The sequence below is a fragment of the Silene latifolia genome, chromosome Y (genome assembly GCF_048544455.1).
Source record: "Silene latifolia isolate original U9 population chromosome Y, ASM4854445v1, whole genome shotgun sequence".
NCBI lineage: Eukaryota > Viridiplantae > Streptophyta > Magnoliopsida > Caryophyllales > Caryophyllaceae > Silene > Silene latifolia.
In genome coordinates, this window is record NC_133538.1 from 359,841,456 (window position 1) to 359,847,869 (window position 6,414).

A 6,414-nucleotide genomic window follows, 5' to 3' on the forward strand; every position below is an offset into this window, starting at 1 on the left:
AGCAAGTGCTCATTAATAGTTTACTACCCAAGGCCTCCCCGTAATCAGATCCAAAACGAGAACAAAATCGAGGGTCCCGATCTGAAACTATATCTTTAGGAACCCCATGATAGCGCACTACCTCATCCACATAGACACGAGCTAGAACTTCTAAACTCCAGGTCTCTTTGATGGGAATAAACCGAGCACACTTAGTCAATCGGTCCACAACCACCCAAACAAAGATTCTTCCCAAAGTGGAAGTCCTGGGTAAAGCCATCACAAAATCCATGGAAATAGACTCCCATTTCCAAAGAGGAACATCCAAGGGTTGAAGCAAACCCCGGGCTTTTGATGCTCTATCTTTACTTTACGCGGTGTGAGGCATTTACTGACATACTCCACAACTTCAATCTTCATCCTAGGCCACCAGAATTGTAATCTCAAGTCTTTGTACATTTTGGTACCTCCCGGATGAACGGAGTAAGGAGAGAGGTGAGTTTCATCAAGAATTCTTTTTCTCAAATCAGCTGCCTCCGGAACATAGATTCTACCATGATAACGAAGATACCCATCATCATCAATCTTACAATCCTTAGCTTGCCCAAGTTGAATTTTAGTTCGAATGGATTTGAAAGTAGGATCATCGGGAAGGCAAGCACGGATCTCACGGTAGAAGTCAGGTTCGGCTGACATGGCATTAAGATGATTAGAGCCCCTTTTAACAAGGCTTATTCCCAATTTTTGAAGTTCTAAAGCAAGTTCAGGAGGTAATTCCCAGAAATAATTCAAAGAATGACAGGATTTTCTGCTAAGAGCATCGGCCACCACATTAGCTTTTCCTTCGTGATAAATTAGATCGGCATCATAGTCATTCACCAATTCCAACCATATTCTTTGTCTCATGTTCAGATCTTTTTGGGTAAAGAGGTATTTCAGGCTTTTGTGGTCGGTATAGATGTTGCAATGGACTCCAATGAGGTAGTGTCTCCAAATCTTCAAAGCATGCACCACCGCAGCTAATTCAAGATCATGAGTCGGGTAATTAACTTCATGAACTCTAAGCTGTCGAGAGGCATAAGCAATGACTTTCCCTTTTTGCATCAAGACACAACCTATACCATGCTTAGAAGCATCACAGTAAACATCAAAGTCCACTCCTTCTTCAGGTAAGGTCAACACCGGAGCGGTAGTCAACCTCTTTTTCAATTCTTGGAAGGCATTTTCACACTCCTCAGACCACACAAATTTGGACTCTTTCTTCAGCAACTGAGTCATCGGCCTAGCAATCTTTGAAAAATCCTTCACAAACCGCCGATAATAACCCGCCAAGCCAAGGAAACTACGGATTTCAGAAACATTGGTCGGACTTTTCCAATTAACAACGGCTTCAATTTTGGCAGGATCTACCATAACGCCCTCTTTTGAAATGACGTGTCCAAGGAAGGTCACTTTAGGTAACCAGAATTCACATTTAGAGAATTTAGCATACCATTTTTCACGGCGCAAAATCCCCAAAATAGCTCGAAGGTGTTTGGCATGTTCTTCCTCAGATTTAGAATAGATCAGGATGTCATCAATGAACACCACAACGCATTTGTCAAGGTGTTCTCTGAAAGTACGGTTCATCTGATCCATGAATACTGCTGGAGCATTGGTCAATCCGAATGGCATCACTGTAAACTCGAAATGACCATATCTCGTACTAAAAGCGGTTTTAGGAATGTCAGATTCTCGGACCGGAATCTGATGATAGCCCGAACGAAGGTCAATTTTAGAAAAAGTGGAAGCACCTCGGAGTTGGTCGAAAAGATCATCAATTCTAGGAAGAGGATATTTATTCTTGATAGTAACCCGGTTAAGTTCACGATAATCTATGCATAACCGCATAGATCCATCCTTCTTTCTTACAAAGAGAACAGGAGCACCCCAAGGTGAAGAGCTAGGTCGGATAAAACCTTTGGCAATCAAATCATCCAGCTGAGTCTTCAGCTCTTTCATTTCAGACGGTGCCAGCCTATAAGGAGCTTTAGCAATAGGGCCGGTACCAGGAATAACATCAATAGTAAATTCAACTTCCCTTTCAGGAGGAATTCCCGGTAGCTCATCAGGAAAAACATCAGGAAATTCACATACCACATGAACATTCTCTTTAGGAGGCATAGAGGAAGAATCTGAAGGAGTCACCATACACAAGAAGGCTTGATGACCCTTTTTCATCGCATTGACAAACTTCATAGCGGAAATTAATTTAGCACTGGTTTGTCTTTTAACCACTTGATAAGACACACGGTGACCTGAAGGGCTTGTAAGAATTATTTTCTGGTCCCGACATTCAAATCGAGCATGATAAGTATGTAACCAATCCATGCCCAAAATGACATCAAATTCTTCAAGCGGAAATCGGAAGAGATTTGCTGGAAATATAGATCCCGCGATAGAAATAGGAACTCTCGGATAGATTTTAGAACAGGAGAAGACATCACCAGAGGGTAAGGATATAGATGTGCTTTCTTCATATGATGATTCAAGTGATAACTTATCGGAGAGTTTCATTGAAATAAAAGATAATGAGGCACCCGTATCAAATAGTACCAAACAAGGAACATCAAAAAATAGAAAATGTACCAGTAATGATATCAGGGTGTGCCTCAGCTTCTGCTCGGCTCATGACAAAAATCCGGCCTTTTGGCCTCTCTGGGGCAGCAGGAGTAGTAGAAGCCGTCACATTCTTCTCCGGGCAAACATTAGCCTTGTGGCCCGGTTTGTTGCAAGAAAAGCATATGATAGGATCAACGAAGCATTTACCAGGATGTGCTGGTTTCTTGCAGTTATAGCACACTCGGTCTTTAGCACCTTTATTGTTGTTAAGAGCTGAAGATTGACCACCCCGGTTAACTTGCACAGTAGGATAAAATCTCCTCTTGTTTGGGTAAGAGGGAGAAGAGGTGAACCTGGGTGAAGGAGTATAAGGCCTAGAAGATGGATATAAAGGCCTCTTGACAAGACTGGAACTGGTAGCACGAGCTTCATTTTCAATATCTTTCAGTGAATTCTCAGCCCATAAAGCATCATTGTAAATTGAAACAAAGCTGGTGGAGTCCCGTCGGACCATGCTTTTGATTTTAGGAGAGAGCTTTTCAAGATAAAAGAAGGCTTTTTCATTGTCATCTTTCACCAATCTAGTAGCATAATGAGCCAACTCGTTGTATTTATAAGTGAAGGCCTGAACATGAAGGCTTCCTTGCTTTAATTCCATGAATTCCTTCAACTTCTGCTGTTTAAGTTCTTGCGGATAGAATCGGGCCTCCACTAATTCCTTGAAACGTTCCCAGTCAAAACCCGGTTCAGATGAAACAGTAGGCCCAGTCATAGACCACCATCGATCTGCTTCTCGTACTAGGAAGTGAGATGCCAGCTTCACCTTATGTTCCTTCTGGACATCATACAACGAAAAGCTTTTCTCTAACTCTCGGAACCACCCCGCAAGAGCAACTGGATCAATTTCTCCACCGAAGTATAGGTGCCTGGAGTACCCTCAGGAGGCGGAAGAGGAGGAGGAGCTTGTTGATTCTGCTGATTTTGTTGGTTTTGGAGGATAAGAGTAAGAGATTGTAAAATAGCATCATCAACTCTCCTTGGTGGAGCCATCTTGCAAAAGAGAAAATTTAATTAGTACCTAACAATTAGCAATCACAAACAGGCTACCACATAAAATCCTAAATCTACCCATCCTACCCATCTCTCAAGTTTATTATTTAAAGGTCAAGTGATTTTAAGTGGGGTGCACAAGCGTGCGTCGGGAGCAAGAAGCTCTGATACCAACTGTGACACCCTCATTTTTAACGTTAAATAAACACGTGAATTCTTCAGAAAAACTGACAGGATATGTTTGTAATTGGTTCAACTAGATAAAACCTGTAATTTTTAAAACTTTTCTAAACCATTCACAAATATTTACAAATGAAGAGTGCCAAAACCTGCAAATACTAACAAACTAATTTACATAACAATACTAAGTCGTGAGAATAAAGTGATACAAACCAAAGTAAAAGAGAGAGACATATGTCCCTTCAAAATGTAAACACAACCAAATGTTTAAAGGTTTACTACAAAATATAACCAAACTAAGTCCAAGGTTCTTTTGCTCACTAGCTCGTCCGTGTACCCCATCTAAACATCATCAACCTGTCAATCGCATTTTATACAAACACGAAAGCCACAATTCAGGTGGGGGAGTAACTTCGAGTCCTCCCACCAAAATGTCATATTTAATGTAACATGTAATGTAACATGTAAACAACATCATAAATCAATTAGTTATCGAATATTCTAACATATGAACACTAAACCGACCAAATTAAACTATCATGTGAAACATATAACAAGCAAGAATCAAACTTTATCAATTGTAACCGGCTTGCATCTCACCTATTACAATTCATAAAATCACCATACAAGAAAGGGCAATATATCAAAGACAGCATAAGTTCTTAGCACCGTCAATAGTCACTCAGAACTCGAGTCTATACCACGAGGTAGGAAGGTAATCGAACCGGTATCTTGGGCGAGAGGTTCTATCAAAACATGGCCAAGACACAACACAACCCTAGTCCTAAATCTAAGCAGACCTAGACATGCGGATACACACCACCGCACCCAAGACCCACAATTTTTTAAAACAAAGTGAGTACCCTAAGGAGTCCACCAAAGGGTTGGCTAGTACTTAAGCTGACCACTTACCCTCAAAATAAGTAACGAGGTCATGCCCCAACTTGGATATAAACCCACCAAGTCAGGAACACAAAGGCTATTAAGCAGTGAACATATACTCGTCAAAGACTATAAAGACCTATCTATGACAAACACAACAACCTGCAAGAAGTATTCCATACCAATTCCATTTCAAGCAATATTAACAATATTAAAGGTTTCAGGGAATCTAAGGCCGTTTCTACAATATAAGAAACCATTCAATTCAACCAACAACACATGTGAACTAAAAACATAATAAATGGCCTAAAACAAGAATAAGGCCAATTATCCATTTTTCACAATAATTTTCATCCAACCGAATTTTTACCCGCAACCCCAGTCCTGCGACAGGTACGGGTTCAATCGCGGCTGACCAATCACACAATTGACTGACATCGATTCAGTCAAAGGGACCAAGGGCTCAGTTTCGGCATAATCATCCAAACATTACAATTATCGCTACAAAATTCACTTTAAGCCTATTCATTACTATTTCATATTATAACCTATCCTAACATGTGCCAACTACCAATATAAACATAACTTTACCATCAATATTATATTTACTACTAACATTATTCATTTCATAAGACTACCCATATGTTATTTATACTAAATATAACATTAATACGCCCGAAACGACGAACAACGCATGAAAAACCGCGAAACATGCAACGGGCCGACCCGGGCCAACCCCAAGGCTGCCGTGGGCCTGCCGGGCCTGCTGGGCCTGCTAGGCCGCCACCCCCACTACCTCCGTTTCTCCGTTTTTGTTCATTTTAACATCGTTTTAAGCATCAATTAATCATTCCCATTTCATTTCCATACTAATATGTGAACTTAACATACAAAAGACATGGATTTAATACATATTTTCATGTGAAATAAACTACTCAAATAACAATCACAAAATCATACAAAAAGCAAAGAATGTGACATTTAATCGTCGAGTAACTCGAAATATGTTACCTTTAGCAACAAAATGAGCAACTAGCACCTTGAACACCAAACCCTAATGTGCAAACTAGCCACTATCTTCAACAATATACGAGTCTCCAAACTCGTCTTCTAAATCTTCACCTAAATAAACAATAAAAACACAACTATAAGCACTAATAATCAAAACCCTAAAAATGGTGGACAAAATAAATTTAGGGAAAATGAATTTAATACATACTAGGATGTTGGAAATGAAGAGAGGATTCCAAATATGTAATCCTTATGAAATTTGGAGTAGAAACGAGTAAATTACGATGAAAATTAGCTTAGAAAAGCTTAGATTTTGATATAAAATGGTGTTTTTAATTTTAGAATAGTTTAGAATGTCTAAGAAGAATGAAGTGGCAAAAGAAAAATCTAAAGGGAAGGAGGAAGGGGAGGTGAGCCGTGGATGAGGGGGAGAGGAGCGGGTTTTTGGCGGAATTTTATTAGTCGGTTTTGGCTCGTTTTGACAATAATTAGAACCGTTTGTCAAATGCAAATTCCGACATTGCCAAATTTCTTAAACACGAGTTTACAAGAATATTGAGTACTCATATGACCCATTTCCAAAATCGTTTGCCCAATTTTCAAAAGAATTGCCATTTTTCCCGATATGCCCTTATTTCGAAATAAAATGTTTTTATACGGTTTAAACTATTTTTAAACATTTCGAAACTATCAAAATAAATACTTTACTTC